Here is an 11113-nt window from a genome sequence, read left to right on the forward strand (position 1 = left end):
GAGAGAGAGAGAGAGTAAAACGGAGATGCGGCGTTAGGTGGAAGGGACAGATGCATGTCGGTGCACTGATAACAGTTTGAAATTATTATGGCTTGGCCTGCTGATTTGGCCTGCTTATCGACACAGAGAGCAGCTGGAGCGGAAGCAGAGGCTGTGACACACGGCTCACAGCAGCAACAGAAGTAGCCTATTTTAAAACCTTTTGCGCAGCACCTGCTTTACAAGGTTTTATCAGTGGAACCTGCTTTCACAGGGTTGCACTGTACATCAGTCCAATATTTGATATCCCTCCACCCAGATTAAATACCACCTTTTTGTTGCAAAAAGAAAAAAAAAAATACACAGCCAAATCTGAATGTGATTGATTCCACCCCTCATTGTGAACGTCTGAGGAAAAAAAGAAGAGCTCCAACTTAAAAAAGTTACATGTAAACAACTTTAAAGACTTTATATATACGCTCGAATAAACTTGTAGCAAATTAACTCTATCTTTGAATCACCTGTTTTCTTTTCTCTGCGCAGCGGCCATTGGGCCAAAGACTGATCGTCACCATGGATGTTGATGCATTTCGTCAAGTCGGAATAACTGAAACTCAGACATGTGAACGTTTCTGTCGGTGCCCGTGGCGAAGACGTCTTAAAGAGCCCATAAATAAATTGACTTTTTACTGCCGTAGCTCCATGACAAAGTGAGACATGTAGAAAATGAAACCTTTAGAAAACCTCTAGGTTAGGAAATAATTGTTCACTACCGGTGAGACTGGAGCGAAGCGGAGAAGGAAATGTGTGGGAGAGCGCCTCGTCCTGTACCTGCGTAATCTGCTGGACTCCACCAGAAACCCATGTTTCAACAGGGTGATTATTCAAAACACACACAAAATTGGTTCAGCAGACGGAAAATCAGTCTTCTATGACCGTTTCAGTTCACTCATGAGGTGAGTTCAAAAGGAAGAGAGAATAAGAGAGGACCAGAAACTCTGGAAGATCTAGATCTAGACTGCAGAATGAAAGGTTATCCTCTCTGTATGCACCAAGTCTAGGTGCTGTCTCATTGGCACAAGTTGTACAGAGAATAAACCGTATTTATCATGTTTCATTGGGGCAACATTGACCACCACTGGAGGTTCACTAAGTTGTCTGTGTTTTTCTCTTAAAGGAAGAAAGATCTCCTCATAAAATCCACATTAAGGCGAACACAAAGCATAAAAATGGAGCAATGTTTTCACCGTCTTTCTCAATAAAAACTTGTTCTAGTTTCGAAGGAGAAAGGTGAGTGAATTGTTTTCCGCTTCTTGCTTGTTAAAAGTTTCTTCTGTTATATTGTCAGCATCATAACTGTCAGCTGCAGTTTAACGTAACGCTCGCTCCGCTCACAGAGCCTCGCTGTTGTAGTTTGGACAAAATGGTTTTTTTTAAATATAAAATATGAAGGATTTTTAATCATCATTCGATGAGACCGGCATTAGAAGATTTAAGTTAATCTCTTTGATCCTGACGCGTTTCTTATCTATCAAAGAGTGTGATTTTCAAACTAATGAAAAATGAGTTAAGCTTTACTTTTCTTTCTGTTTCCAAAAATTTGCTCAAACTAGTTTCAATTTTCTTTTTTTTTCTAATTACAACTCTGTGTTGCCTCTTTCAGTCATTATAACGCTTCAACCAAGTGATGGCGTCACCATTTCTAATCATTTCTTCCCTCTTCATCTGCCAGGGACCCCTGACCATTCAAACATGGCTGACCTACTTCCAGTCACAATGCTACCATACTCCTCACGTCTTTCCCCCTACACACATAAGAAGTTTCTGCACATCAACAATCAGTTTCAGCCTTACGGTGGCGAAGCGCCCCATCAGGATTGTTTTCAGTTCATCGTCAGCACTAAAACGTGAAGGTCAGGTTGTTTTCTGTGCATCCTGTCTTAGATCCTCACCTCCTCCTCCTCCTCAGGATCATGAAATGCAGCGACAGGATGATAGCTACGCCCAATAACTTTATTCCGTGTTTGCTGTCTCACCCCTGTAAACGCTCATCTTATCTGACCACGGCGCTGAAATCATCGGCATGGAGCTTGTGGATATCTCCTTTCAGTCGCTTGATGAGATCCTTGATTGCCATCAAAGCCCTGTTGAGACATCCAGACTCCCTGGTTCCCAACATATCGACACCATCATAATAAAACACCACTATCCCATTACCAAAGTCTTTCTCGACGCTTGGGGAGCTCTCGCAGTTAAAAGCAAATGATGATGATGCCTGAGTTCCTGATGCACCCCAGAGGATCCCTTCAAGGCCTTGCATTGATCAGCCAGGTCCTGGTTGATTTTTCAATGCTTCAGTGTGAAAGAAGTCTCTCACGTGTTCCTTTTTTCTGGTAGTAATTAGCGGATATCTAAAATTCAGTGTAATGTCTGTTTTATAAATATTTAAAAGCCCATGAGGTTTCTATTAAGATTCATCTATCCTCTGTTTATAGATTTCTCCGGACTGCCTGAGAATCGCAATGATGTTGTGTCCTTAAGAAGACGAACAATTGAAGACGAAGAACAAAAAAGGATTTCTCATTATTTCCGAAATAAGATCAGGCACGATGAAGTGAAACATTCAATCCTAATCCAATCCTCGCGGAGGAGCCGAAGTGATTCCATCTTTTCCCGGTGTTTTGAGTCGGCCAAAGATAGCGTTACAGGCGGCCAGAACTGGCATCCATCTTCTCAGCGGAGAATAAGTGTAGGTCCTTTGTTTTTCAGCGGCCCAAAGAGAAGATCACGGCTGCTTCTTGTAATGGTAGTGATTTCCCCCAACCGAGTGCAGAGAGGTCTGGGCAGCTGGTGTCGAAACAGAGAGCTCTGTCTGCCAGAGACGAGGAAGCTAATTTATATAAGAATGGGATGGAGATTAAGACCTCTGAGGGTATTATGGATTTGGGGAATTAAGCATAATGGATTTCATGTCGGGTTTTCTTTTACGAGTCTCCCGTTGGAGAGAGGTACCAAGTCTTGTTGAGCGAGAGAGCAGATCTGATTCATTTTACGACTGCAGCACTGGCATCGAGTGCAACGCAATGTACACCCACACATAAACACGCATTCATTCGCTACGGCCACATTCATTAAACCAACAGCAGCCCATAATGAAATATGGCTCATAAAGTGCTTGAATTAAAATGCCTTTTGTCATCCCCGAGCGCATATTTATGAGATAAGTTTTTTTTTTTTTTTCGCACTTCAGCTTTTAAAATTCCCAAAACCACAAACAAACCCGCTGCAGGATGTGGCAAATGTGTTATGTGAGACTAAGTGATGCAGCCAGACACAAAAGCAGTGGCATCAAGCAGTCTAAATATTGGCACCAACGTTAATATTTCCCCAGCCGACTTTTAAAATACTGCGAACGGACGGATTAAACACAGCTCAATCATCAGAGAAAAGGAAAAAAAAACAAAAACGCTGATTTCATAATATTAATAGCCTCAATAGTCAATAAGGAAATAAATTAACTGCAGGTTAACTGAAATGCAGGACTAGCATATTAACAAGTAAACTTTGAATACTTCAATTAATTATTGCTTTCGGTTATATTAAAATTACAGCGACACATATTGATGCATATTAATGAATGTTCTGAGGTTCCACCTCGCTTCATCTCACACACCAAAATCCTGAATAAAGAAAAACATCCCATATATTTATGGTCTAATTAAACTCTTAAGTTTGTTTTTATTTTATTTTTTATTTTTTAGTTTTTCCTTGAATTTTCTTTGAGGTTTAAAACCACTTTGATTCTCTTTTTTTTCCTATTTTTTTTGGCCTCTGGGGGTTTCAGGCTAACATCCACATCTATTACACTGACATGCAGAGTAACCGCCTGCAGGGCTCGTTTGGGTTTGACAATTTGTGCTTCGTGGCCGACACATTTCTCAATACACCTGCAATGATATGATACGAGAAAAAATGGGAATACAAATGTCTGAAAACCACAAAGACCACACGCCGATTGTTCGACTTCGGATGAAGTACGATGGAACCTTTAGCCACTAAACTTTCTGGTTTAGAGCTTCCTCTCAAAGCTGGAGTAGGATCTACTTCTCACTTCCAAAGCCATCGCATCGTTTTTACAGGAATATGCACACAGCTGTTGAAATTGAAAAATATATTAGAGTGGTAAATTCGTAACTCAGTAACTTTAAAACACAGTTTGGGGTTCATGATTTACTCTTTAGCAACAGTTTAGATGTTTTTGGTGGTTTTGTGCATGAGAATAACTTTTGAATTAGCCAAACAACCAATACACATAAACCATTCAAACCTTGAATACACAAATCAAATATGAGATGCTGAGCTTGATCTCCTAGTTCCAGAGAAATGAACTAATGCTATCTGGAAACATTTCCTGCTCCCAACTCTGTGTGAACAGTTTGTGGACGACCACTTCCCATTCCAACATGATAAAACAAACAACGCATAGAGAAAGGTCCACAGAGATACGGACAAAGAAGAAGAAATTCCCTACAGGATTTCATGAACCAACATAAATTTGTCTTCCATTTTAAATAGCTCAGATTTTATAGACATAAATATTTAAAAGACTATACATCCGTCACTAGCGCAACTGGTTATCTTCCAATCATCCCTTATCCATTTCCGACATGAATTTATTGACTGTTAGGTCTTTAAAAATGCATTTATGAATCCGATGTCTTCATAATTACCGCTGGATGAGGGCGTCGCACCTCTTCCCAGAGTCTACTGCAACAATACGATGAATAGGTTGACCAAACCGCAGTGTTATTGCTGCTCTACTCCCATGAATGCCTTTGAGTCATCTGGGTTCCCACTGCGCGGATTTCAGTTTATGTATTCAAGGATGAGAGGATTAAAGTGTTTGCCAATGAATGGATGAGTTGAGGGCATTACAGTGCGCTTTGAATATGCAAGCTCTGCTTAACTATATTTGCTGTCACCTACTTTGCTGTCAAACTAGGAAAATAAATGCAAAGTACCAACTCAAGAGAAAGTAACTTTGGACCCAGAGGGATAAAACGGAAACTTTGTGACCTTGCTTTGATGAAAACGTTGTTCCTCATTTGTTAAATCTCACCATGCTGTAAAAATAAAAGTGGATTTTTTTTAATTTTATTCTGCCTCTGCTCTTATTAGCTCTGCATCATGAGGATTCCTCCGACGCAAGTATTTTATTTTTAATTGATAAAGAAATACGAATGTAAAAACTCTGCACTGTGGTTGCGAGAATTGAAATGCTCGATGCCACAACTGCATTGGGGAAAGAAAGATTTACAGGCCCTGTTCCTGAATCTTGCCCAGCACTGGGGGTTAATAAATCTCTGTTACGGCCCTGCGCCCAGACACATGAAGGTAGCCGTGCTCCCCAGTTTAAAGCGGCACTTGGAGGGAGAGGGAGATATTCTGAGTTATCTTTGTAAACGGGCGCCTTCCCCTGGCTCGCGCTCCGCTCTCAGCTTCCCTGCCAGATAAACATGTTGTTCCAAACACTGGTTCTACACACGGCGTCGGGCGGAGATTAAGACCGACTTAAGTTTATCATAAATGAATTGCAAAGTCGACAGTTGTGTGGCCCACTGCCTCTCAGTTCTAAAGCCACCAGCTGTGGTATTTCGGAGGTGACGGGAGCCGCGCTAAAGGAGCCACGAGGCATTCCAGGGCTGAGGTGGGCTGTAATCCTCTGCTCCTGGCTCGCTCCCGACTGAGAAGAAAGCAGCGGGGAGACACATTTGCAAATCAGAATTTATGGTGCCCTGGGTGCCGCCTTGAAGCTGTTTCAGGGAGACGGTGATGCTCGGGGTACGTAGGGAGGTTTTCCACACGTCTCAATCTGGCATGAGAAGGCATGCAGTCTGAAGACGGTGTGAGCAGCTCTAGTGTCAAACTGGCCTTCTTTAATTATTAATCCGCGTGTTTATGTAGACGGCGCAAACCCACCAAGATGGAGGCATCAGGAAGAGACTCCAAAGTTTAGGTGGGAGAATGTGTTTATAGGACCACTAATGGTTGTGCACTCACTCCTCGAAAATCTGGCGCGGCACAAAGAAAGCCATTAGACGCTCAGCTTCCCTGAAACCATGTAGCGGTCGAGAACGTGGGCTGCTGAGAGATGAGGCTTCAAATCGAACATTTCCGCCTACGAGCAAAACGCTTCGTCTGGAGGCAAACCGAGAAGACAATCCATACAGTGAAACACGGAGGTGGCTGCATCGTGTTCTGGGATCTGCTTTTTTTTTTTTTTTTTTTTTTTCCAGATACAAGGAAGCTGGTCATAGTTGGTTGGTAAATGAATAGATCTGAAGTCTGGAAGACAAACTGTTATAGACTTTAAGAAAAGAAATAAATCTGAGACCGAGGACGAGGTTTGTGTTCCAGCGCTTAAGAACAGCATGTTGACCCAGTCAAAGTCAAGATCCAAATTCAATTGGGAGTGTTTGGGTAGATTAAAATTAGCCAGTCACAGACCACCTGTGTGAGGATTTGTTTTTTTCTGTTTATTTGGTTGTCTCCAGCTGTCCCTCGTTTCCCTGATTACCTTCCCTGTGTATTTAATCTGTGTTTCCTCCTTGTCCAAGTTGTCAGTGTTTTCACCAGTGCTACCTGGATTTCTGTTTTTCTGTCAGACTTTTGATTAAATCGTCTTTTTTTTCACTCCACAACCTGGGTCCTCCGCATTCATCCTCACCACCGACTACCGCACTTCATGTCAGCCTGATCCAACAAGGCCAAGATTGAGCCTATTTTGCAGAAGAATGGGGAAAAGAAAATCAGTCTCCACATGTGTAAAGTTGGCAAAGACATTCCCTGAAAGACTTGGCGGTCATAATTGCAACAAAATCGGTTTTTCCAATATATTGGCTCTGGAGGGCTGAATACAAAATGTACTCTAAATGTCATAACAGACACAAGAAGCAGAAAGACGTACGATTGTTGGTCAAAAGATTTGACCTTTCCAGCTTAAAGGAAAACATAATGTGTTGCAAAGTATTAAATACATTGCCGTCCTCTAGATTGTTTTAGTTCAAAGATCGTTTAGGGTTCATGAAGCATGTTTATGTTTTAGTGGTGTCACCATTTCCTGGTTTGGGGAAGGAATCCTGAAATGTTTGGAGCAGAAAACTCACGACGGTTTGGATTTAAAAAATCACCTGCAGAGAGGGTGTTTTCATGTTTTTTTCTGTCTGTCACAAAAACACATAAAAACCTTAAGACATATAGACATGTGCAAGAACACATCAACAGAACCTTCTTCATCACGGCGCATGTAAAAGCTCATGCGACGTTTTCCCAGCGTCAACCAGGCTCGTCCCTGCCATCTTAGTGTCTTCACCCAGCTTACTGCGGCAGTAGACTGACAAGGTAACAGACACATATCAGCTTACTATAATAACACCTAACCAACACGCCAAGTCATCTGCCATTTTGACTCCATAAATAACTATTGTGCTGCTCTCGCAAAGGCTCCCAAATCTCCATCTTTTGACTGGAACCGTTTGGCGGTTCCAGTCAAAGCTCGAGCTCCCACGTCAAGCTCGAGCTCCCACTCTTGGCACAGATCACGCGGGGTGACGTCGCGTGTCTTGAGAGCGGAGACGAAACACACACACGCTGACTCCATTCACACACTCCCCATTGAGCGAATGAAGTCCTCCAGCAGCCTTAAGCCTGGAATCACCCGCTTGCTGATCTCTCGCACCTTCTTTTCATCTCCTCCCATCCGCTCCCAAATCTCCCCTCTGTCCTCTTTAGGTCCTCTCTCCCTCCCCGCACCTTCTCATCTTGCTCGACTGGAGTCTCTCTTTTAATGCACTTCAAGTCTCTTTGCTCTCAAGCTAAATATTTCCCATGCTGATGTAGTCCATTGAGAGCCAGTGATTGTCTCTCTCTCTCTCTCTCTCTCTGTGTGTGTGTGTGTGTGTGTGTGTGTGCGTGTGTGTGTGTGTGTGTGTGAAAGCAGGAAAAAAAAAGAGGAGCAGGGCAGATCACTGCAATGCAGAGCAACATTACACAGCAGCGTTGCTCAGCGAGCCTGTTGTGTGTACAGTTTGTGTACATATTTAGCCGGACTTTGTTTGCTCTCGAACTTTTGTGTTTGCACGTGGGGGGAAGCGTGCGTGCGTGCGTGCGTCCGTTTACGCCGTTAACGCGTCGCCCTGTGTGTATTTGTGAAGGATGACCGGGCTCAGCCGCAACTATTTGTCATGGCCGAACACCAAAGCCTCTGCAAGCTATGCACCATGACTTTTAAACAGATCTCTTTTCACTCACATCAAACCATGCCCGACTGTGCATTTCTTTTTCTTTTTTTTTATTTATTTTATTTTTTTTTTTATATGCCGGCATGTTAATGCCTGAGAGACGAGAATATGGGTTTTTATGCCTTCACATAAACGCTCAGGAGGGATCCGCCCGGCTAGATCCATCATGCGAAACGCCATTGTTCTAATCAGGCTAATTGTCCCGATCCTCGACACGTTCCTGCCGTCTCCACTTAACTGACGCCGCAGCCTCTCTTATTTTATTTATTTCTTTCCAGAGGAATAAACGACACGACGGTGGAGAAAGAGCGAGAGGCAATCTGAGCCGCAGAGGCCCACCGGCGTTTGAAGCCTAAAGACTCTTTCATCCTTGACTCTGGGAAATGAATGATTTCTTTTTTTTCCCCTTCTTCTCCACACAGCGATGGGGCAGTTCTTGACAGGACACAAACACATGAACCATGGCAAAGCAGTTAGCCTGGCAAAACACGCATGCATTATACAATACGAAATAAGAATGATTAAAGAAAAATGGGGATAGTGAAGAAAACATCCACCTCGCTGGAGTCGGTCCAGGGAGAGAAAGTACTGTAAAAATTAGATGCCACGGGCGAGGAAGTGAGACGGGAAGCTTTAAACGTGAGGGTAGAGGGGGAAGAAATAGTGTGAAAAGGATGGAAAACGATGCTTTAATTAGTCGTTTGTTGCTTTAACTGGCATTTAGTTTTAACTGCGCTTCTTTTGTCTGAGGATACAATGGGGCTGATGTGGTATGAGTGAACTGCACAGTTTAGAGGATTAAGGCTGGACTGAGGCTCACAAACAGGAGACTGCACAAACTTCACACACTCTCCTTAAACACACACCTACAAAGAAACACCAACCCGCCCCTTTAATGCACACATACACACACACAGAGTCCCCAGTGTGTGTTACACACACACCCACTTGGGGATTATCTGTGCAACAGAGTTCTGAACACTGAGAGTGAGGAGGAGGTGTCTGAAGAGCCCAAAGAAACACACACACAGACTCTCTCTCTCTCTCTCTCACACACACACACACACGCACACACACATATTTTCAGTGGGTGCTGCTACCTGTGTGCTGGGCAGCATATAGAGCAGCATCTCTCTGTGTCCGCCCTGTGAGGCTAAGATGACAGCCGGAGCGTTGAGAGAGAGAGAGAGAGAAGGGGAAATAGAGGAGAGGGGAAAGAACAAAAGCAAAAGGTGAGGCGGAGAGCGGCAGAATAAAGAGGCGAGGAAATGGGGAGAGCGAGGGAGGGGAGCGAATCAGACGGAGAGATGAAAGAAGAGGGTAGACCATTGCGCGAGACGCGCAGGCTGGGGAAGGGGATGGTGCAATGTGCAACCTTGGCCCCGGGGCCAGCGGCCTTACATGTCCTCATTTCACAAATAGATTGTATTGATTTCATACAGTTAATGTGGAAGATTGCCTCTATTAGCTTCTTTCCCCAGCCTTCAATGTGTGAGGAACGCTGCAGGCCATCAGCTTCGCCCGGCTTTCATCTGATCTCTCCAGCACTCTGCACGGACAAGCTCAGCGCACCTCCAGCCGCTTTGTTCATGCGCTATTAAGAAAAGGAACATTCTGGATTTTTCCAAGTGAATATTTTTAAAACGTGTAAAGCAGTGGACCGCTTTCATGTCCTCCTCATTTGGTATTAATCCAAGAAAGTTAGTCCTGGAGGCTAAAGCTTGCAGCTAGTCCTGAAGGGGCCCAGACCAAAGCAGAGTCACCAGCTGCTTGTTGTTTAATTGCTTGATTTGTGGTTGCGTTTATTTCAAAAACTGTTTTGTGTTTGGCTTTGCAGTTTGAAGGATTTCTACTGATAATGTAAATATGTTCATGATATAATGCATTAGCTGTTTTTTTGTTCTTGTTCCCGGTAATGGCCTAACCACAGAGTATTGTTAAAATTTTGAGGCTGTTTTCATTCAGGAAGAGTGAAAACAGATATTGAAGATGGTACATGTACCAGAAGATGAGTATTTTTTTTATTTTGGTAAAGAAATACAAGCAGACAACAAATCTTTTGTTTTGTTGCTTTTTTAAATTGTGAAAATAAGTTTCACGGAGACCATCCCGCCACTTTGGATGAATAAAAGATGAATTAAGATGCAATTATTTGCATTTTTATATCTAATAACTAAAATGGCAGAACATTTCTGAAAGATGGGTTGCTTTAACACTTTTATTTTATTTCTCTAAGTTGTTATAGGGGTTTAAAGTAAACTGAGGGACAAAAACTCAGCTGTAGCTGTCTTAACATTTATCTAACACATAGGATCTTGGAGATAATTGAAATCTATTGTTGCTTTGAGGTGCAAACCTTTGATTAAGATTAAAGATCAGCTAATAGTCACATTTTGCTAACATATTTCTTCTGTCTTTAAACACCTTCCATCTAAAAAATATAGTAAATACTATTTTGAGTATTTTAACCATCATCAAATGTGGTTATTTACAAAAGAGATGATGATTTTGTTGATAATTATGCAGGAAATGGAGGTTGGAGGCTGTACACCAACATAAATCTTCCTGAGTGAAAACAGATATCGAAGAAGGTACATTAAAGGCGTTTCCAATGACAAATCTAATAATATTTTGTTTTGTATTAGATGTTTAAACTTTAAATTTGAGTTTTACAGTAACTTTGTATTTTCCATTATGTGGTTCCCTTGACCTGAAATGATTTACAAGTTCACCAAGCAGTTTCCAATATGGCTGCCAACATACATGAAACATAGCGGAAGTCAAAAGTACAGACTATTTTAGCCTTTCCTATTGGCTGCATTTCCCTAAACCAG

The sequence above is a fragment of the Poecilia mexicana genome, unplaced genomic scaffold, assembly GCF_051168715.1.
Source record: "Poecilia mexicana isolate PSO_F unplaced genomic scaffold, ASM5116871v1 scaffold_22, whole genome shotgun sequence".
In the NCBI taxonomy this organism is placed as follows: domain Eukaryota; kingdom Metazoa; phylum Chordata; class Actinopteri; order Cyprinodontiformes; family Poeciliidae; genus Poecilia; species Poecilia mexicana.